We start from the raw sequence: 23,929 nt of genomic DNA on the forward strand, positions 1-23,929 counted from the left end.
TCTCAAGTTTCTGCTTAAGCTACCATGAAAAGGTAGGCTACCGTATTATAATATCCTCTCTCTTTATGATCTGCCAGCAGGGGAGGGTCATATACAGGGCAGACGGTTCCATATTCTTAGAAACCGGGAGATCTGCTTTTTTATAGATACAGTATACAATTACAGACTGAATGGTGAAGCTTTACATTAAATTTAGAACTGCATTAGCAATTGAATGTTAAAAGTGTAACCAGAGTAATATGATTAAGCAGTGGACAAAATTAGAAAAGTCAGCATAAAATAGAATAAATAAAGGCCACTCGTCTAGCAACTAAGAAAATGTAGACTTATAAAATCTTTATAGATTGATCAGCACTGCTGAGAACAACTGATGAAAACATTTGATCTTTATATTATCCTACGTGTTATTAGAGGTGAACACTGTAACTTAGCTGCAAGTATTCATTTATCTTTGAGGTTTTTCATTTAAGTTTCTGCATATATTTTCTATTTAATTAACTATTTAATTATGTATATAATGAATTACAGGACATAGACCACAACTTTAACCACAATGTCATTAAATGTGTATGTAACTAATCATACTAGTCATACTAGTCGCTGTAACTAATAAACTCTGGGCAAACGGAATTGTTATGCTGTATTAAATTTCATTATTATGCTCTGGATGAAGGAGACAACAGCATCATGTTTCTGAATATGATTATATATGATTATATTAATAAGCAAATCAGAAAAACACATATGATATGCATATACAGTACAGACCAAAAGTTTGGACACACCTTCTCATTCAAAGAGTTTTCTTTATTTTCATGACTATGAAGGCATCAAAACTATGAATTAACACATGTGAAATTATATACATAACAAACAAGTGTGAAACAACTGAAAATATGTCATATTCTAGGTTCTTCAAAGTAGCCACCTTTTGCTTTGATTACTGCTTTGCACACTCTTGGCTTTCTCTTGATGAGCTTCAAGAGGTAGTCCCCTGAAATGGTCTTCCAACAGTCTTGAAGGAGTTCCGAGAGATGCTTAGCACTTGTTGGCCCTTTTGCCTTCACTCTGCGGTCCAGCTCACCCCAAACCATCTCGATTGGGTTCAGGTATGGTGACTGTGGAGGCCAGGTCATCTGGCGCAGCACCCCATCACTCTCCTTCATGGTCAAATAGCCCTTACTTTCAAAGTTTTCCCAATTTTTCGGCTGACTGACTCACCTTCATTTCTTAAAGTAATGATGGCCACTCGTTTTTCTTTACTTAGCTGCTTTTTTCTTGCCATAATACAAATTCTAACAGTCTATTCAGTAGGACTATCAGCTGTGTATCCACCTGACTTCTCCTCAACGCCACTGATGGTCCCAACCCCATTTATAAGGCAAGAAATCCCACTTATTAAACCTGACAGGGCACACCTGTGAAGTGAAAACCATTTCAGGGGACTACCTCTTGAAGCTCATCAAGAGAATGCCAAGAGTGTGCAAAGCAGTAATCAAAGCAAAAGGTGGCTACTTTGAAGAACCTAGAATATGACATATTTTCAGTTGTTTCACACTTGTTTGTCATGTATATAATTCCACATGTGTTAATTCGTAGTTTTGATGCCTTCAGTGTGAATCTACAATTTTCATAGTCATGAAAATAAAGAAAACTTTTTGAATGAGAAGGTGTGTCCAAACTTTTGGTCTGTACTGTAGGTCTAGCAAAAGTTGAGCACACACCCTAAATAATGTAAACAATGTCTTACCAGTGGTCTGTCCTCACTGCCATCTCACTTTTCTAGGTGGGCTCGGCCTCAGGAATGCTCATCCAGTGCCCCACTCCGTGGCCCCTGCAGTGATCTCCTGCTCGTTCCCAGTGGGCATTTCCGTAGCACTTCTAATCCACTTCTCAGAGTCTGTGGCCTACTTCCTCTTGCTCTACGTTCCTTTGTCCATAGAGTGTACGTATGTTCTCCACCTCTTAAAGGGCCAGCATGTGCACACCATGAATTAGCTCCAGCCTATGGTAGACCGTTCTAGGGTATTTGAGATGCCTTCCCCTATGTGAGGGTGCCTGTGCAGTAGGTTCTAGCTAGTTAGGTTAGTTGACACAGTAGTTTCTCACTTGCTGACCCATAACACTGTTTGACTTTGGCTAAATCACTAAAGGCGTTATTCTGGCACTGCCCAGGTATTCACCCTTTAACCCCTATACAGGGATCTGAATTTTGCTGCAGGGATGCAACTTTACAGCTACCTCCTGAGATAGTCCCATTGCAGTTGGCAGCTGATTCACTTGGGTTAGGGACACTGGTACAAACACCAGAAGCTCAGGGTACAGAAAATACACCAAAATCACAGGACAACCACAGGTATAGTTTGAACAGTCACCAAGACTAGAATGCTGTTTTTCAGAGATCCAGGCAGTGCAGAAAGACTTGCAGAGTAGTGTGAGGCAAACCCGAGGCAGCAGGCTGGGTACTTGAGAACAGACAGGGTAGACAGACTGGGTTAATTTAAACACATACTGAACTGAACTTAGACTCAAAAGAAATTGCAATAGCTCTAGACTATCAAACACTTTTGCTGGTCACCAGGGAACCTAAAGCTCATACATCCTCCTAAGAAGAGTGCCTTAAATACACATGGACCCTCAGCCATTGGCTGGGGAAGGATTTGTAATCAAGTGCATTGGCCCTTTAAGTGGCCAAAGGTGAGTGCATGGACGCCCTAAGGAAGCATCAGGGTGGAGCATGAAAAGGACATCAGCAAGAAGGACGCCAGATGGCATGGTAAGGTGCACGGAGTCCATGTCTACAACGGACAGCAGGAGGGCGGTGAGCATGGACAGATAGTTTACTACAAAGGTGTATTATTGCCTTATTTGCCTGCACTTGTACCAAACTCTGCCTTTTCCAGATTTGACCCATAGCTGCCTGACCTGACTTCTGTCTGTTCTTCTTCTGACCCTGTGCTGCCCACCCTGACCTTTGGACTGTATACTGGATTGATTGCAGGCTTCCTTCCCTGACATTGGCTTGTTTCCTGACTGTTGTTTTTTCCTGATTCATCGGTGCTCCACACTCTCTTGACCCCCCTATAGGTCAGCAATCCATGAACTGGAACTACTCTGGAACAGAGTCCAGATCTCTGTAATTGGTTAAAGGGTGAAGACCAGGGGGCTGTCAGGATAATGTCTTGAGGGGTAGCCCTAAGTTAAATTAGTTTAGTGGCATAGTGGATCTGCTTCATAACAAAAGAAAAAGGTAAGCTTGTATTATCCACAATAAATAAGTATATATGACATATCATGCTTACTTCCTTTCAAAATTGTAAGGTGTTCAGCAGTGCCATCAGCTCAGAACTGCAAGAAACCAGGTACAAACATCTACCATTCGGAAAGTCTGGCCAGAATTGTTTTTTTTTGCATTGACCCAGTGGATCACCGCTAAAATCAGCAAATTACTGCTAAGTTATAAGTTACTGTTAAAGGGTTAATAGTAAGATTACACCACTTACAAATTTTTACTGTACACTATGAATCTCAGAAGCTGATATATAAGTGGCAGTCTTAGTTAGGCTGCAGGGAGATGGGTTGGCCTCAACTTCCTGGTTAGGAGCTTTTTGCTGAGCAGACCTAGAGGAAGGCCATGCAGGTGGGAGCTGCAGATAATAGGCCTAGTACAGGCAACCTTCATCTTTGAGAGTGAAAGCTGCCAGAGAAGCAACTGAACTGGGAGACTACCCCTCAGAGAAAGAAAACAGACTTTTGCATATAATTGAGGACTAGTTAGAGTTAGAGGCCGTCCATGGACTGAGACAGTAAAGGTGGATTTAGACGAGCAGATACTGTACCATATTTTTCACCCCATAGGATGCCCTTTTATTCTCCCCAAAGTGGGGGAAAATTTCACTGCATCATATGGGGTGAATACTAATGAGCGCTTCCATAATGGAAGCACTTATTAGTACCAGAGGACCAGGAAGCGGTGAATGCAGCACTCCACAGGCTCTATACTCACCGCTTCCTGGTCCTCTGCCGTCATCTGTGCTGTGGCTGCCACAGCGTGAGGGAGCTCTGTGACCTCATGCTGTGCATGTTAGGTTACAGCACAGCCGACAGCAGGCAGAAGCAGAGCGCTGGAGGTGAGGAGCAGTGACATCCAGAGCAGGAGAAGTAAGTGGATTTTATTTATTTTATTTGCTCTGAGGCTGGAGGCTGATCTAAGGCTGGTGGCTGATCTGTGGAATAGGTGGCTGATATATGGCATGGGAGCTGATGTGAGGCATTGGGGACTGATCTGTGGCATGGAGTGCTGATCTGTGGCATGGGGGGCTGATCTGAGGACTGATCGGTAGAGTTGAGCGAACCCAAACTGTAAAGTTCGGGTTCGTTCCGAACTTTAGGTTTTTCGGCACCCGCACCTGAACCCGAACATTTATGTAAAAGTTCGGGTTCGGTGTTCGGCGATTTTTATGGCGCTTTTTGAAAGGCTGAAAAGCAGCCAATCAACAAGCGTCATACTACTTGCCCCAAAAGGCCATCACAGCCATGCCTATTATTGGCATGGCAGTGATTGGCCAACTGCAGCATGTGACCCAGCCTCTATTTAAGCGGGAGTCACATAGCGCCTTCTGTCACTCTGCTCGGATTAGTGTAGGGATAGGCTGCAGCTGCTGTGAGGGAGAGATCAGGGAGGAATCTTATGAAGAACTGCTTCTTTTTTCAGCGATCTACAGCAAATGTGTTTTGTGGGTGCAGTGCACAATTGTTTTAAGCCTGCCCTTAACCAACTACTACTGAAAACTATTTTTTTCCCCTTCAATTAGTCAATATCAATACATAATCGGCAGCCATTTTATGCAATGATAGTGCACCAGCACAGGATATCTGCAAGTCCAGAAATACTTCTTTGAGACACTGGGGTTAAAAAAAACCTTTTTTTCATATAGTGCACATCTAGGATTATCGCTGCATAAGTGACTGAAATTTAGGCCAGAAATACGGCTTTCTCATACTGGGGCATACTGGGGTGAAAAAAACCCATCTGTTTCATATAGTGCACATCTAGGATTATAGGTGCATAAGTGAGTGTCACATTTAGGCCAGAAATACAGCTTTGGCATACTGGGGCATACTGGGTGAAACAAACCCCTCTGTTTCATATAGTGCACATCTAGGATTATAGGTGCATAAGGGACTGTCACATTTAGGCCAGAAATACAGCTTTGGCATACTGGGGCATACTGGGTGAAACAAACCCCTCTGTTTCATATAGTGCACATCTAGGATTATACAGGGAGTGCAGAATTATTAGGCAAGTTGTATTTTTGAGGATTAATTTTATTATTGAACAAACACCATGTTCTCAATGAACCCAAAAAACTCATTAATATCAAAGCTGAATATTTTTGGAAGTAGTTTTTAGTTTGTTTTTAGTTTTAGCTATTTTAGGGGGATATCTGTGTGTGCAGGTGACTATTACTGTGCATAATTATTAGGCAACTTAACAAAAAACAAATATATACCCATTTCAATTATTTATTTTTACCAGTGAAACCAATATAACATCTCAACATTCACAAATATACATTTCTGACATTCAAAAACAAAACAAAAACAAATCAGTGACCAATATAGCCACCTTTCTTTGCAAGGACACTCAAAAGCCTGCCATCCATGGATTCTGTCAGTGTTTTGATCTGTTCACCATCAACATTGCGTGCAGCAGCAACCACAGCCTCCCAGACACTGTTCAGAGAGGTGTACTGTTTTCCCTCCTTGTAAATCTCACATTTGATGATGGACCACAGGTTCTGAATGGGGTTCAGATCAGGTGAACAAGGAGGCCATGTCATTAGATTTTCTTCTTTTATTCCCTTTCTTGCCAGCCACGCTGTGGAGTACTTGGACGCGTGTGATGGAGCATTGTCCTGCATGAAAATCATGTTTTTCTTGAAGGATGCAGACTTCTTCCTGTACCACTGCTTGAAGAAGGTGTCTTCCAGAAACTAGCAGTAGGACTGGGAGTTGAGCTTGACTCCATCCTCAACCCGAAAAGGCCCCACAAGCTCATCTTTGATGATACCAGCCCAAACCAGTACTCCACCTCCACCTTGCTGGCGTCTGAGTCGGACTGGAGCTCTCTGCCCTTTACCAATCCAGCCACGGGCCCATCCATCTGGCCCATCAAGACTCACTCTCATTTCATCAGTCCATAAAACCTTAGAAAAATCGATATTGAGATATTTCTTGGCCCAGTCTTGACGTTTCAGCTTGTGTGTCTTGTTCAGTGGTGGTCGTCTTTCAGCCTTTCTTACCTTGGCCATGTCTCTGAGTATTGCACACCTTGTGCTTTTGGGCACTCCAGTGATGTTGCAGCTCTGAAATATGCCCAAACTGGTGGCAAGTGGCATCTTGGCAGCTGCACGCTTGACTTTTCTCAGTTCATGGGCAGTTATTTTGCGCCCTTGGTTTTTCCACACGCTTCTTGCGACCCTGTTGACTATTTTGAATGAAACGCTTGATTGTTCGATGATCACGCTTCAGAAGCTTTGCAATTTTAAGAGTGCTGCATCCCTCTGCAAGATATCTCACTATTTTTGACTTTTCTGAGCCTGTCAAGTCCTTCTTTTGACCCATTTTGCCAAAGGAAAGGAAGTTGCCTAATAATTATGCACACCTAATATAGGGTGTTGATGTCATTAGACCACACCCCTTCTCATTACAGAGATGCACATCACCTAATATGCTTAATTGGTAGTAGGCTTTCGAGCCTATACAGCTTGGAGTAAGACAACATGCATAAAGAGGATGATGTGGTCAAAATACTCATTTGCCTAATAATTCTGCACGCAGTGTAGGTGCATAAGGGACTGTTCATTTTAAACCACAAATACGGCTTTTGCTTACTGGGGTTAAAAAATCCCTCTGATATACTGCACATCTGGGATTAGACGTGCATAAGTGACTGTGAAATTTAGGCCACAAATATGTCTTTTTGCTTACTGGGGTTAAAAAACGCTCTGATATACTGCACATCTGGGATTAGACGTGCATATGTGACTGTGAAATTTAGGCCACAAATATGACTTTCTCATACTGGGGCATACTGGGGTGAAAAAAAACATCTGTTTCATATAGTGCATATCTAGGATTATAGGTGCATAAGGGACTGTTCATTTTAGGCAACAAAGATGGCTTTTGCTCACTGGGGTTAAAAAACCCTCTGATATACTGCACATCTGGGATTAGACGTGCATAAATTACAGTGAAATTTAGGCCACAAATACGGCTTTCTCATACTGGGGTTAAAAAACCCTCTGATATACTGCACATCTGGGATTAAACGTGCATAAGTGACTGTGAAATTTAGGCCACAAATACGGCTTTTTGCTTACTGGGATTAAAAAACCTTCTGATATACTGCACATCTGGGATTAGACGTGCATAAGTGACTGTGAAATTTAGGCCACAAATACGGCTTTATGCTTACTGGGGTTAAAAAAAACTCTGATATACTGCACATCTGGGATTAGACATGCATAAATTACTGTGAAATTTAGGCCACAAATATAGCTTTTTGCTTACTGAAGTTAAAAAACCCTCTGATATGCTGCACATCTGGGATTAGACGTGCATAAGTTACAGTGAAATTTAGGCCACAAATACGGCTTTCTCATACTGGGGTTAAAAAACCCTCTGATATACTGCACATCTGGGATTAGACGTGCATAAGTTACTGTGAATTCTAGGCCACAAATACGTCTTTTTGCTTACTGGGGTTAAAAAAAATTCAGATATATTGCACATCTGGAATTAGACGTGCATAAGTGACTGTGAAATTTAGGCCACAAATACCACTGTCATATAGAGTAAAAAAAAAAAAATTTTGTGCAATAACCTACATCAGGGTTTTTATTGGCGGTTAATTATTTTTAACAGACTTAAAAAGGACCTTTCACTAGAATAAAAAATGTAAACTAAGTATACAGACATGGAGAGCGGCGCCTAGGGATCTCCCTGCACTTACTATTATCCCTGGACGCCACTCCGTTCTCCCGGTATAGGCTCCGGTATCTTCATATGTTCGGCTCAACTGGGTGGAGCCTGCTGGCGTCTCCTTCTCCCAGGCTGTAGCGCTGGCCAATCGCAGCGCTCAGCTCATAGCCTGAAAGAAAAAAAAAACTCTCAGGCTATGAGCTGAGCGCTGCGATTGGCCAGCGCTACAGCCTGAGAGAAGGAGACGCCGGCAGGCTCCACCCAGTTGAGCCGAACATATGAAGATACTGGAGCCTATACCGGGAGAACGGAGCGGCGCCCAGAGATAATAGTAAGTGTAGGGAGATCCCTGGGCGCCGCTCTCCATGTCTGTATGCTTAGTTTACATTTTTTATTCTAGTGAAAGGTCCTCTTTAACCACTTTTTACTTTGCTTGGTAAACGCTAACTATGAGGCAAACATCTAATAAGGGACGCGGTCATGGTCGTGGTGGTGGTGTTGGTGGAGCCTCTGGTGCAGTGAAAGGACGTGGCCGTTCTGCCACAGCTACACGTCCTACTAAACCTACTACCTCAGGTCCCAGTAGCCGCCAGAATCTACAGCGATATTTGGTCGGGCCTAATGCCGTTCTAAGGATGGTAAGGCCTGAGCTTGTACAGGCGCTAGTCGATTGGGTGTCACCGCCAGTTCTGTGAGAAGGTCTGTTAGACGTTCTTTTTCTACCTCTTGCATGAGGTTCTTTGTTTTGGTTTCACTTTGTCATCTCTTTTCCTTCTCCCAGCTGTCATCTATTTACACTGATTGCCTCCCTTTATATTCCCTCCCATACTGTCTCACTTTGCGGTTTATTCTACTTCCTGGATTGTGTTCACTGCTAGAGGCTACAACTGCTGGTTCCTCAGATAAGTCTTTTTCTTTATTTGTGTTTCCATGCTGGCTTGATTCTAGGTGACCCAGACTCACTCCGTATTAAGTGCAAGGAGCTGGTGGTCATGTCCCCTCACTATTATAGGGTTTTCAGGTGTCACACAGTCTAAGTACGAGGGCATGCAATTCTCTATCATAAAGATCTTTGCATGGGCATAGCAGTCAGGGCGAGCTCTAGGGGTTTTATAGAGCTCACCCATATGTTCCTCAGTTTGGGATCAAGTCAGTCGGATGTTTATTTATAACTTCCAGTTTTCTGCAACACCATCCGTGACATTGGGTGGCCGACAGTGGATCCAGCAGGTTCACATTATCTCCCCTCCCAGTCTTCTGCAGAAAGCGCACAGGTGGCGCCTGAAACCCATGCCCATCCGTGCATATCGGGGAACCTGTCTGAGCCTCAAGTCATGCAGCAGTCTCTTATGCTGTTTGAAGACTCTGCTGGCAGGGTTTCCCAAGGGCATCCACCTAGCCCTTCCCCAGGGGTGGAAGACATAGAATGCACTGACGCACAACCACTTATGTTTCCTGATGAGGACATGGGAATACCACCTCAGCACGTCTCTGATGATGACGAAACACAGGTGCCAACTGCTGCGTCTTTCTGCAGTGTGCAGACCGAAAAGGAGGTCAGGGAGGAAGACTGGGTGGAAGACGATGCAGGGGACGATGAGGTCCTAGACCCCACATGGAATGAAGGTCGTGCCACTGACTTTCAGAGTTCGGAGGAAGAGGCAGTGGTGAGACCGAGCCAACAGCGTAGCAAAAGAGGGAGCAGGGTGCAAAATCAGAGCAGCCGTCGCCAAAACAGTTCGCCTGCTACTGGCCACCGTCACCAGGGACCGAGCACACCAAAGGTAGCTTCAAGGAGTTCCCTGGCATGGCACTTCTTCACACAATGTGCTGATGACAAGACCCGAGTGGTTTGCACGCTGTGCCATCAGAGCCTGAAGCGAGGCATTAATGTTCTAAACCTTAGCACAACCTGCATGACCAGGCATCTACATGCGAGAGACGGGCTGCAGTGGAGTAGGCACCTTCAAAACCAGGCCCTTCCTGCTCTCTCTTCTGCTGCTGCCTCGGCCTCTTCCTCCGCCTCTGGAGGAACGTTGGCACCTGCCGCCCAGCAAACAGAGGATGTGCCACCAACAACACCACCTCCGTCACCAAGCATCTCCACCATGTTACACAGAATCGTTCAGCTCTCAATCTCACAAACCTTTAAAAGAAAGCGTAAATTCCCACCTAGCCACCCTCGATCCCTGGCCCTGAATGCCAGCATTTCTAAACTACTGGCCTTTGAAATGCTGTCATTCAGGCTGGTGGAGACGGACAGCTTCAAACAGCTCATGTCGCTTGCTGTCCCACAGTACGTCGTTCCCAGCCGCCACTACTTCTCCAGGAGAACCGTGCCCTCCCTGCACAACCAAGTATCGGATAAAATCAAGTGTGCACTGCGCAACGCCATTTGTGGCAAGGTCCACCTAACCACAGATACGTGGACCAGTAAGCACGGACAGGGACGCTATATCTCCCTAACTGCACACTGGGTAAATGTAGTGGCGGCTGGGCCCCAGGCGGAGAGCTGTTTGGCGCACGTCCTTCCGCCGCCAAGGATCGCAGGGCATCATACTTTGCCTCCTGTTGCCTCCTCTTCCTACTCGGCTTCCTCCTCCTCTTCTACCACCTCCTCATCTGGTCAGCGACAGACCTTCACCACCAACTTCAGCACAGCCAGGGGTAAACGTCAGCAGGCCGTTCTGAAATTGAGGTGTTTGGGGGACAGACCCGACACCGCGCAGGAGTTGTGGTGGGGTATAGAACAACAGGCCGACGAGTGGTTGCTGCCAGTGAGCCTCAAGCCCGGCCTGGTGGTGTGTGATAATGGGCGAAATCTCGTTTCAGCTCTGGGACTAGCCGGTTTGACGCACATCCCTTGCCTGACGCATGTGCTGAATTTGGTGGTGCAGAAATTCATTCACAACTACCCCGACATGTCAGAGCTGCTGCATAAAGTGCGGGCCGTCTGTGCGCGCTTCTGGTGTTCTCATCCTGTCGCCACTCGGCTGTCTGCTCTACAGCGTAACTTCGGCCTTCCCGCTCACCGCCTCATATGCGACGTGCCCACCAGGTGGAACTCCACCTTGCACATGCTGGAGAGACTGTGCGAGCAGCAGCAGGCCATAGTGGAGTTTCAGCTGCAGCACGCACGAGTGAGTCACACTGCGGAACAGCACCACTTCGTCACCAATGACTGGGCCTCCATGCGAGACCTGTGTGCCCTGTTGCGCTGTTTCGAGTACTCCACCAACATGGCCAGTGGCGATGACACCGTTATCAGCGTTACAATACCACTTCTATGTCTCCTTGAGAAAACACTTAGGGCAATGATGGAAGAGAATGTGGCCCAGGACGAGGAGGGGTCATCTCTAACACTTTCAGGCCAGTCTTTTAGAAGTGGCTCAGAGGGAGTTTTTGTGCAACAGCAGAGGCCAGGTACAAATTTGGCCAGCCAGGGCCCACTATTGGAGGACGAGGAGGATGAGGAGGAGGATGGGGATAAGGCATGTTCACAGCGGGGTGGCACCCAACGCAGCTCGGGCCGATCACTGGTGCGTGGCTGGTGGCATACGGAGGATGCAGACGATACGCCTTCCACAGAGGACAGCTTCTTCTTACCTCTGGGCAACCTGGCACACATGAGCGACTACATGCTGCAGTGCTTGCGCAATGACAGCAGAGTTGCCCACATTTTAACGTGTGCTGACTACTGGGTGGCCACCCTGCTAGATCCCAGTTACAAAGACAATGTGCCGTCCTTAATTCCCTCACTGGAGCGTGATCGGAAGATGCGCGACTACAGGCGCACGCTGGTAGACGCGCTCCTGAGAGCATTCCCGACTGACGCCGGGGGACAAGTAGAAGAACAAGGCGAAGGCAGGGGAGGAGGAAGAGGTTGCCAACGCAGCTGTGTCAGCGCCAGCACCTTAGAAGGCAGGGTTAGCATGGCCGACATGTGGAAAAACTTTGTCACCTCGCTGCAACAACCGGCCCCAATTGCTGATATGGAGCGTGTTAGCAGGAGGCAGCATTTGAACAACATGGTAGGAACAGTACCTGTGCACACGCCTACACGTACTGACTGAGGGTTTTGCCCTATTCAACTTCTGGGTCTCCAAATTGTACACATGGCCAGAGCTTGCCCTGTATGCCTTGGAGGTGCTGGCCTGCCCTGCAGCCAGTGTATTCTCTGAACGTGTATTTAGGTTGGCAGGTGGCGTCATTACAGACAGACGCAGAAGCCTGTCCACAGCCAACGTGGACAAGCTCACATTCATTAAAATGAACCAGGCCTGGATCCCACAAGACTTGTCTGTACCTTGTGCAGAATAGACAGTTCTAACAGCCTCAACCATTCATCCTTGTACTCAAGTGCACTTATTCCTTTTTTTTTTTTTATATGTCCCAATATTTTGTGGGATACCCCTATTTAAAAATGCAAAATAACACACATCTGTGTTGGCTACCTATTCCTCCTTCGCTGCCGCTTCCACCTAGACCGCCACGTGAGCCTGCACCACCACATCCACCCATTCACCGCCTCCTCAACCTCTTCCTCCTACTGTACATCATTCCTAATTTTTATTTTTTTAAGGTCTTTTATGTTTTTTTAAATTCATTTCCCTATCCACATTTGTTTGCAGAGCATTTTCCCATGCTCTTAAGCACATTTTGCTGCCTTTTGCAGCCCTCTAGCTCTTTCCAGGGCTATTATAGAGCCATTTTAGTGGCCAAAAGTTCGGGTCCCCATTGACTTCAATGGGGTTCGGGTTCGGGTTCAAGTTCGGGTCAAGTTCGGGTCCCGAACCCAAACTTTTTTTTCAAGTTTGGCCAAACCTGCCGAACCCGAACATCCAGGTGTCCCCTCAACTCTACTGATCGGGAGTCATTCACATTGGGGTCTGGGCTGATGTCGGATTGTGGGTCTTATTAACATTGGGGGTCCGATTGTGCCTTTGAGCTGAGGTCTGATTAACATTCGGGGTCTGATTGGTGGTCGGATCTGAGTTCTACTGAAATTTTTTTTTTCTTATTGTCCTTCTCTAAAGCCCTGGTGCGTCTTATGGTTCAGTCCATCTTATAGTGAGAAAAATATGGTAATCGTTACGTTTCGAACACAAGCGATGGAAGATGTACGAGAATCGTGGCATGTAAATGTTTCTAAAGATTGAGCGATCTGACCAAAAACACTTGTTTAACATCTGTGAAAATCGTTGATGAGAACAAGTACAATCATCGTTTGTCATTAATTAATTGCTTTTTGAAAATCTGCATTGTGTACATTCTTGATGATTAGGAGCCCTGTGTAGGCAGGTGTTTCAATGATTGTACGATCAAAAAAACACAAAATTTTACACGATAATACACAATCTTTTAATTAAGTGCTAATTGTCTGATAGAACGTTTGGTCAGTAGTTGCCTGTGGGTGATCGCTTAAACAATTATCTGCTCTTCTAAATCCACCTTAAGTTAACCACACATTTATGGTAATAGACTTTACTGTATGTGGACAGGGTTAAAGGGGTTTTCTGAGACTTTAATACTGATAACCTATCCTTAGGATAGTAGTATAAAGTTGGATGGTACTCCAATCTGTTTTCGTGGGTAATAGGAGATGGTTCCTAAACCAGATAATGATAGAATATAGACTCCTGTACTCCACTTGGTTTTCAAGAATAATGCTTTTTATTAGTGTGCGGTTCCAGTCAAAAAACTTTTTTCGGCTTATAGCCTTCTTCAGTACAACCGTTTTTGAGCCGCATAGGTGAGAGGAAAAAACATAGAGGTAGTAAACCCTCAGTGGGTAGCAGGATGCTGCGTTGGTAGGGGGCTCTATGGCCCTGTGTAGTGAGCGCTATAGTGAGGCAGTGGCCTGTATGAAAAGGCGCCATGGATAGGTCACCAGTATCTGATTGGTTGAGGCCCGACACTAGTGTCAAATGCCTAATTCAAACCCCTGTATGTATAGAGGGGATCTCATACGGTCTGAACCTGTGTAGGCCTAAAGTAAATATATCTTTGCCCAAAAAGGTTGTATTTCAAATGGCTGTATTTCAAATGCCTAATTCAAACCCCTGTATGTATAGAGGGGATCCCACACGGTCTGAACCTGTGTAGGCCTGAAGTAAATATATCTTTGCACAAAAAGGCAGTATTTCAAATGGCTGTATTTCAAATGCCTGATTCAAACCCCTGTATGTAGGAGCGGTATCTCACACGGTCTGAACCTGTGTAGGCCTGAAGTAAATATATCTTTGCACAAAAAGGCTGTATTTCAAATGACTGTATTTCAAATGCCTAATTCAAACCCCTGTATGTAGAGGTGGTATCTCACAGGGCCTGAACCTCTGTAGGCCTGAATTCAATATTGGTGCACCAAATGGCGGTATCTAAAATCTCTGAATGTAACCCAAATGTATTTAGGGTGTATCTCACAATGACATGTCCATGAAATGGCTGCCAACTAAATTTTTGTAAACGACTGTTTGTTTAACAACTGAATTTGTCCTGAACTGTAATTTCACACGTGCTGATGCTGCAAGGCCTGAAAATAGTGTTTTTTGTCAAATAAGTGTGTTTTTCAAACCCCAGAAAATGATGGGTGTATTTCTAGCTTAAATTGCACACTGACTAATACAGATGTTGTAGATTGCACAAAAATACTTTTTTTGCTAACAGAATATGAATGCTGTATATATTTAACTTGAATTTAGCACTTGCAGATCTGGCAAATACTGTGTTTTGAAAAAAAAAATATTGTTTTTCAAACCCCAGAAAATGATGGGTGTATTTCTAGCTTAAATTGCACACTGACTAATACAGATGTTGTAGTTTTCCCCCAAAAAATGTTGATTTGCAATGTCCCAAAAGCTCAGATGCAGTGGTGGTGCACTGAGCATGCATGAAATGGCCGTCGCCACCCACCTAACTAACAGAATTTTAAAAGTTTGTATTTTTGGTCAATTAGCTTAGGGCAGGGTAAAATGATAGTGCCCTGCACCCACACAACTATTTGTCTGTAGATCATCTGAGTTAGATTCTCTCCTATGCTCTCCCTGAAATCACAAGTCCAGCAGCATCCTCTCCCTACACTTGTAACAGCAGAGTGACGTGCAGCGCTACGTGACCCAAGCTTATATAGAGCCTGGGTTACATGCTGCTCTGGCCAATCACAGCCATGCCATTAGTAGGCATGGCTGTGATGGCCTCTTGGGGCAAGTAGTATGACGCTTGTTGATTGGCTGCTGTGCAGCCTTTCAAAAAGCTCCAAGAAAGCGGAGAACACCGAACCCGAACTTTTACGAAAATGTTCGGGTTCGGGTCCGGGGTCCGAAAATCCTAAAGTTCGGTACGAACCCGAACTTTACAGTTTGGGTTCGCTCAACCCTAATCATGAGCAGTTCCTTTCCTTTTCCATACTCTTTTCTTCCCATCACTCTGGTACAAGTTCATCTTGGTCTCATCTGTCCTTAGGATGTTGTTCCAGAACTGTGAAGGCTTTTTTAGATGTCGTTTGGCAAACTCTAATCTGGCCTTCCTGTTTTTGAGGCTCACTAATGGTTTACATCTTGTGGTGAACCCTCTGTATTCACGCTGGTGAAGTCTTCTCTTGTTTGTTGACTTTGACACACATACATCTACCTCCTGGAAAGTGTTCCTGATCTGGCCAACTGTTGTGAAGGGTGTTTTCTTCACCAGGGAAAGTATTCTTTGGTCATCCACCACAGTTGTTTTCTGTGGTCTTCTGGGTCCTTTGGTGTTGCTGAGCTCACCGTTGCGTTCCTTCTTTTTAAAAATGTTCCAAACAGTTGTTTTGGCCACGCCTAATCTTTTTGCTATCTCTCTGATGGGTTTGTTTTGTTTTTTCAGCCTAATGATGGCTTGCTTCACTGATAGTGACAGATCTTTGGATCTCATCTTAAGAATTGACAGCAACAGATTCCAAATGCAAATAGCACACTTGAAATGAACTCTGGACCTTTTATCTGTTCATTGTAATTGGGATAATGAGGGAATAACACACACCTGGCCATGGAACAGCTGAGAAGCCAATTGTCCCATTACTTTTGGCCCCTTAACAAGTGGGAGGTACATATGCAAACTGTTGTAATTCCTACACCGTTCACCTGATTTGGATGTAATTACCCTCAAATTAAAGCTGACAGTCTGCAGTTAAAGCACATCTTGTTTGTTTAATTTTAAATCCATTGTGGTGGTGTATAGAGCCAAAAATGTTAGAATTGTGTCGATGTCCCAATATTTATGGACCTGACTGTATATAATTGAAGAACTTTTTAGGGTTAGTTTAAATCTCTTTGGCAATATATATTATTTTCTTATAGTTTTTCAATGCTTTCTTGCTACCCTCCTGTTTCAGTTATTTAAATGCTTTCTTTTTGTCATTTATTGCTTCCTTTACATTTCTATTTATTCACATTGGGTTTTTTCTTGTTCCCTACCCTTTTATTTCCATAAGGTATGTACCTCTCACAATTAGAGTTTAGGATGGTTTTAAAAATATCCCATTTTGTGGCTGTTTATTTTTGAGGACATTGTCACTCTAAGTGAGGCCAATGGCCTCTCTTAGCTGGTCAGATTTAGCTTTTTTGAAGTTTGGTGGTTTTGTGCCTTCCTGGAGAAACACTATTTTGAATGACCACTGGAATTATTATTTTATCGTCACTATATCCCAGATCTCCCCTAACCTGCACATCTGTTCTGTCAGGTCTGTTGGCTAGTACTAAGTATGGCTGTCCCTCTAGTCGGGTCCTGAACCAGCTGGGAAAGGTAATTGTCTTTGTCAATTGCCAAGAACCTGTTATCCTTATGAGATCTACAGGTTTCATTTTTCCAGTCTATGTCTGGGTAGTTGAAGTCCCCCATAATAAAAACCTCATTATGATTTGACACCTCATCTTTTTCCCTTAGTATTAGATTTTCTGTGGGCTATGGTTTACTAGTTGGCTTGTAACAAACTCCTATCAGTATTTTATTATTGTTTATGCCTCCATGTATTTCTACCCACAGTGACTTCACATGTTCATGTCTCTCACTTATACAGTCAGGTCCATAAATATTGGGACATGGACACAATTCCAAAATGTTTGGCTCTATACACCACCACAATGGATTTGAAATGAAACAAACAAGATGTGCTTTAACTGCAGACTGTCAGCTTTAATTTGAGGGTATTTACATCCAAATCAGGTGAACTGTGTAGGAATTACAACAGTTTGCATATGTGCCTCCCACTTGTTAAGGAACCAAAGTAATGGCACATAATAATAATAATCATAAATCATTTGAAATCCATTGTGGTGGTGTATAGAGCCAAAAATGTTAGAATTGTGTTAATGTCCCAATATTTATGGACCTGACTGTATGTTCCCGGAGTTTGGGCTTTAGACAGGACTTTACATAAAGGCAGGCCCACTTCTCCAGGAACCCAAACCCCTCCTTCCTACCACAGTTCTTGATCCACTTGTCAGTCTTTCTAATCTCCCGCTGTCCTTCTGATGTGGCTCAAAGTGCAGGTAGTATTTCAAAAAATACTACCTTTAAGGTCCTTGCTCTGAGCTTGTGACCTAAATCCCTAAAATCCCTTTTCTAGCCTCTCTTGCACTATTCCCTCTACCCTGTTTTCTGTTACTCAGCTAGCTACCTCACTTTCCTGATCCTCCATACTACCATCCTCCTCCTCATCTACTCCATTGAGTGTCTGCTCAGTGAGCAGCTAACTCTTTTCTAAATTTCTCAGACTTCTCAGATACAGGATATGCAATTCCAAACTAGCAAATTGCTTAAATTTTGAACAAAGATATGCATCCTCAAACGGCTGTTCCAGGACTGCATACATTTGACAAGATATGCACTGGACTGCGTTTTTAATAGTGGAACACATACTAATGGGGATTAGTATACAACGCAATAAAAAGCAGTGTAGCCTCTTCCTAAAGCCCCTGAATCTAAAGTCACTTAATCTTAAGTCACACATTTAATACAAACATACTCTTGCAAGTTAACATGCTAACGCTCACAAACTGCAATTTTTTTAGTCTGCTTGTATAGGTGCTGCTCCTCAAATCAGACTGAATCCTCTGGATTCAAAATGACAGAGAAATTTGGTTTGAATTATGTTTTTTTCCATGAACTTCATACAGCGGCAGGAAATAAAGATTGCCATATTCTGACTGTTGAGGTCCCAATAGCAAAAAGTTTGAGAAGTCCTGCTGTAGAGTATTAGAGTCTTCAAACTCCATAATGGATAATCTTTGGAAGTATAGAATTTGCTGACCAGGACCCTATTTGTATTGATAGCTACCTAACAAAATGGCACACCACCACATACTGTATGACTACACTGGGCCTCTAGATCCCATATGAAGACAGGTGTGATCACTTGGAGGGGAAAAAATGGTCATCAGACACCAACTGTGAGGAGGCTAAGATTAGCATTATTCTTAAAACAAAGAATCTAGCTAGCAAAAAGACAATCTGGACAATTGAAACATGGAGCATTTTCCTTATAGAATCCAGTCCAGTTGCAGATTTTACCAAATGGTCATTGAAATATGAAAGCTGGAATGTGATTTCTCATTATCAGCAACTCTTGTAATTTTCTCTTGAACAAGTTTTGATAAATGTCTTCCTTTATCTTAGAAATTTCAGATTTGCTATATAAATGCTGATATTTTATACTTTTAACTAGTGATGAGCAGCAGGGGTCATATTCGAATTTGTGATATTTCGCGAATATTTTGTAGAATATTATTTGAATATTTGCGAATTTGAATATTCGTTATATTCTGCATTCTGATTCTTTTATTCGAAAATTGGCAAGGTAATGATCGCGTAATATGCAAATATTATGTGATCAATACAGGTGTGGGTCAAAAACAAATACATAGGACTATAGAATATAGTGCTATATATTTGCTTTTAGAATATTCGTAATTTTTTCCATCTGAACACATGATTCCTCCCTGCTTTTTGCTTTTGGAACAATGAGTCATTGGCCCACAAGCAACTTAAGCAGGGAGGAATCATGTCTTAAGATGGAAAAAAAATATGAATATTCTAAAATACGAATATAAAGCACTATATTGAATATAGTGCTATATATTAGTTTTTTAGAATATTCGTCATTTTTTTCCATCTTAAGTCATGATTCCTCCCTGCTTAAGTTGCTTGCGGGCCAATAAATCATTGTTCCGCAAGCAAGAAGCAGGTAGGAATCATGTGTTCAGATGGAAAAAATGACGAATATTTAATATAACGAATATATAGCACTATATTCTAAATATTCGCGAATTCTTGAAGTAGCGATATTCGAGATAAAAATTTGCTTTTCGAATATTCGTGCTCAACACTACTTTTAAAATTTGAAGTTTTTGGACTTGTTGGATAAATTATTAATTCAAACAACAGGAGGTTTTCCTTTTTTCAGATTTGTCTAGACTATTCATCTTAACAATGTACAAACTTCCTATTGCCTTATCATGCTGAAAGCTTTCCATCAATATCTGTCAATAGGATAAGGTCACACCACTAGGATCTCTTAATAATGTTACTAATTTAATAAAGCATATTTTTTTTTATTTCATCACTAAAAGTGTTTCAGAAAAGCAGCTGAGTGTTCTGAAAGTGACAGTTCAAAACATTTTAATTACAATCTTTATTGAACAGTATAAAAATGAAAGTCACAAAGGATACCATGAGGGCTATTTCATTGTGTTTGTTCAATGTAATTTTAAGAGAGACGTTGATCATCCATTATGTCAAAATAAGCGGAGGAGGTTTACTAAGTAAAATGGATCAGAAAAAGTGGAGCTCATGGTATTCACCAAACTTACTTTGGACTTTAGAGACTTTAGGACTACCTAAACAGTTTTCAAAAGTGTTTAGAAAGAGGAGTAGACAAACATGCCAATTTTTCACACAAATAATGATGTACATGCATGCCAACCATGAAGTGGTAAAATGAAGAGCGAAATGCTTAACGATTTCATAGATTTTATAGGAATCATAGTTTTTGCAATGATGAAGCAATGCTCTCTTAAATAACAAACTACATCTCCCACTGAAGTTTTCAAGATTTTCCAGGAGATAAAGCAACAGAAAGGGTAGTCTTACACCACCCTATGTAATGTGATATGCACATTACAGCACAAGAACTGTATTTTTTGACTATAAGCTGCACCTGATCATAAGACACACCCCAGGTTTAGACAACAGAAAATTAGAAAAAAAAAATTCTACTTATTTAACCTTCTCTGTTGTGTTAATAAAGTGGAATGGTCAAGATCAATAACTTTAGTGGTCTAGGGTAGAGGGAGTAAATATTTTATGGTCAGCTCCTGTTAACCTTAGTGTTTCATCTTCTGACCAATGTACAAATGGCAATGGGGCATGTGTCTTACTAAATTTATCTGTCCAAGTAAATATGTCTCCTCTCATGTGCTTTTTCTCCTATGTTATGTATGGGTTATTTTAAGTACAGTGAGTCCTCAAAATACAATGGCCTCAGGATACAATATTTTCATCATACAATGGTCTTTTCTGGGCCATCGTATGGTAAGTTGAAACTAGACTCAACATACAATACCTCAGACTCAGATCCAACCAATTAAGGCCTATTCTCTGGTAAAATAGATGTATTAGTTGCTAGTTAGCAGCTTTTCCTGACTGGTATATGTAAGGATCTGCCTTAGTTAACTACTTTGGAATCGATTACTCAACTTAAAATTGTTTCAACAAGCAATGGTTGTCCTGGAACCAATTAATATTGTAACTTGAGAGACCACTGCATTTTTTACACTGTCATTGACCATAATGTTATACAAATATGCATATAGCATATTATACACATGCATAGATTTTCAGTATACACATTACACACACAAACAGCTCAGCAACATGCACACGACACACACCACAACACACAGTTCTTCACCACACACATTATATAGACAAACATCTCTGCTGCATGCCCAGTTAATACACACACAGCCACAGCCCTCGCTAATACACACACTACACACACAGCTTTGCTGCAAGCAAAACACTTTACCCACACATTATCCTACACACTATTATCTTTATGACATTTCTAAATACTGTTATCCACAGAATCATCTTCCTGGTCTTACTCTTCCCAGTAAGACCTTTTCTGTTGGCTCCTCCCATAGTGAGGTCATCAAAGGTACTCAAGCTGCAGTTAGGCCTCATGCACACGACAGTTGTTTTTTGCATCCGCAAATTGTGCATCCGCCAAAAAAAAACAGATTTTTTTTTTTTTAGAGGATCCGTTTTTTTCCACAGATCCCTTGTAATAAATGCCTATCCTTGTCCGCAAATATGAAAAAAGTAGGACATGCACTATTTTTTTTGCTGAAGGAAAACACGGACAACGAACATCCTATGCTCAAAAAAACGGAACGGAGGCCGAGAAAAACAACTGCCGTGTGCATGAGGCCTCAGTCAGAGCTTTCATCTCATAATACCGCCTAGGAACCTGAGCCATGGGGAGGGCTGTGAGATGAACGATCAGTCAGCAGCGTCTCCAGCCTGCACTGGTCTCTAATTGCTCTCAGGCAGAGAGAGAAAGAAGTGTGCAGACATATAGCTTTGTCATTGATTGGGAAAAGCACTTTCTTAAATTTCCGCAAGATCATTAGGGAAGCAGTTTTGGGGGTAAGGCATTGCTAGACCACCTTGCCTGTGGACTATAAGATACAAGAACATTTTTTCTTGCTATAAAGTAAATCTTATTGTTGGAAAATTATGGAAACTAGGCAAGGTCCAAATGTCTTAAGAGGATATACTGATAGATGTACAAAATTTTCTGAAAGACTTCAGGCCCTTTCACTTTTTCACATTTTGGAATGCAGCCTAGTCCTAAAAATAATAAAAACACAAAAAAAATCAAGATTTGCCCCATCACTATGTGTTCAACACTCCATAATGATAAAGGGAAAACAAAATACTAGTAATCTATTCTAATTTAATGAAAAGGGAAAACTAAAATCTTGCATTGACATAAGTATTCAGACCATTTAACTCAGCACCATTGGCAGCTATTACAGCCTCCAGTCTTTTTGGGTATGATGCCACAAGGTTTACACACATGGATTTGGTGTTATTGCATAATGAGCAAGTGAAAACAGAATTTCAGAAATCATTGCAAATTTAGTAAAAAGGAAAAACTAAAGTTTCACCTTGACATAAGTATACAGACCCTTTGTTATGACTAGAGATGAGCGAATTTCTTGAAAATTAGATTCGGCTGATTCGCCGAATTTCACAAAAAAATTGCTTTGTGACGAATTACTTTGCTACGAAGAGCAATTTTTTGTAAGTAGTGGGTGCAATGACAGGGAGCTGCGATAGCGCCGCCCCCGTCATTGTAGCCCTCAGATGCCACGTTCATACATGATCGCGGCATCTGAGTTTACAAACAGTGTGAAATTAACATTAAAAGAAACATTACATCAAAGTAATATCGCGCCGCACGGGATTTCAGCCGAGATCTTCAAGCAAGATAGCGGCGGCCAACCCGTCACGCGCAAATGGAGGCGGCAAGTTTGAATTTCAGGATAAATCGATTCGCTGACACAAAGCACGAGGAAATTCAGCTCCTAGGCGAATCGAATAATTCCTGATATTCGGATCGAATTTCAATTTGTGGGATTCGATTTGCTCATCTCTAGTTTTGAGACTTGAAATTTAGCTCTAGGGTCCACCTATTTCTCTTGATCATCTCTGAGCTGTTTCTACATCTTGATTGGAGTACACCTGTGGTAAATTCAGCCAATTAGACATGATTTGGAAAGACACAACCCTGTGTATATTAGGTCTCACAGCTGACAATGTATATCAGTGTTAAAACCAAGCCATAAGGAGGAAAGAACTGCCTGTAGAGCTCAGAGGCATGATTGTGTGGAGGCACAGATCTTGAAAATACAGTCAGGTCCATAAATATTGGGACATCAACACAATTCTAACATTTTTGGCTCTATACACCACCACAATGGATTTGAAATGAAACAAACAAGATGTGCTTTAACTTCAGACTTTCAGCTTTAATTTGAGGGTACTTACATCCAAATCAGGTGAACGGTGTAGGAATTACAACAGTTTGCATATGTGCCTCACACTTGTTAAAGGACCAAAAGTAATGGGACAGAATAATAATCATAAATCAAACTTTCACTTTTTAATACTTGGTTGCAAATCCTTTGCAGTCAATTACAGCCTGAAGACTGGAACGCATAGACATCACCAGACGCTAGGTTTTACCCCTGGTGATGCTCTGTCAGGCCTCTACTGTAAATGTCTTCAGTTCCTGCTTGTTCTTGGGGCATTTTCCCTTCAGTTTTGTCTTCAGCAAGTAAAATGCATGCTTAATCGGATTCAGGTCAGGTGATTGACTTGGCCATTGCATAACATTCCACTTCTTTCCCTTAAAAAACTATTTTGTTGCTTTTGCAGTATGCTTTGGGTCATTGTCTATCTGCACTGTGAAGCGCCGTCCAATGAGTTCTGAAGCATTTGGCTGAATATGAGCAGATAATATTGCCCGAAACACTTCAGAATTCATCCTTCTGCTTTTGTCAGCAGTCACATCATCAATAAATACAAGAGAACCAGTTCCATTGGCAGCCATACATGCCCACGCCATGACACTACCACCACCATGGTTCACGGGCGAGCTGGTATACTTAGGATCATGAGCAGTTCCTTTCCTTTTCCATACTCTTCTCTTCCCATCATTCTGGTACAAGTTCATCTTGGTCTCATCTGTCCATAGGATGTTGTTCCAGAACTGTGAAGGTTTTTTTAGATGTCATTTGGCAAACTCTAATCTGGCCTTCCTGTTTTTGAGGCTCACCAATGGTTTACATCTTGTGGTGAACCATCTGTATTCACTCTGGTGAAGTCTTCTCTTGATTGTTAA

Source organism: Bufo bufo, chromosome 5 (assembly GCF_905171765.1).
Source record: "Bufo bufo chromosome 5, aBufBuf1.1, whole genome shotgun sequence".
Taxonomy (NCBI): domain Eukaryota; kingdom Metazoa; phylum Chordata; class Amphibia; order Anura; family Bufonidae; genus Bufo; species Bufo bufo.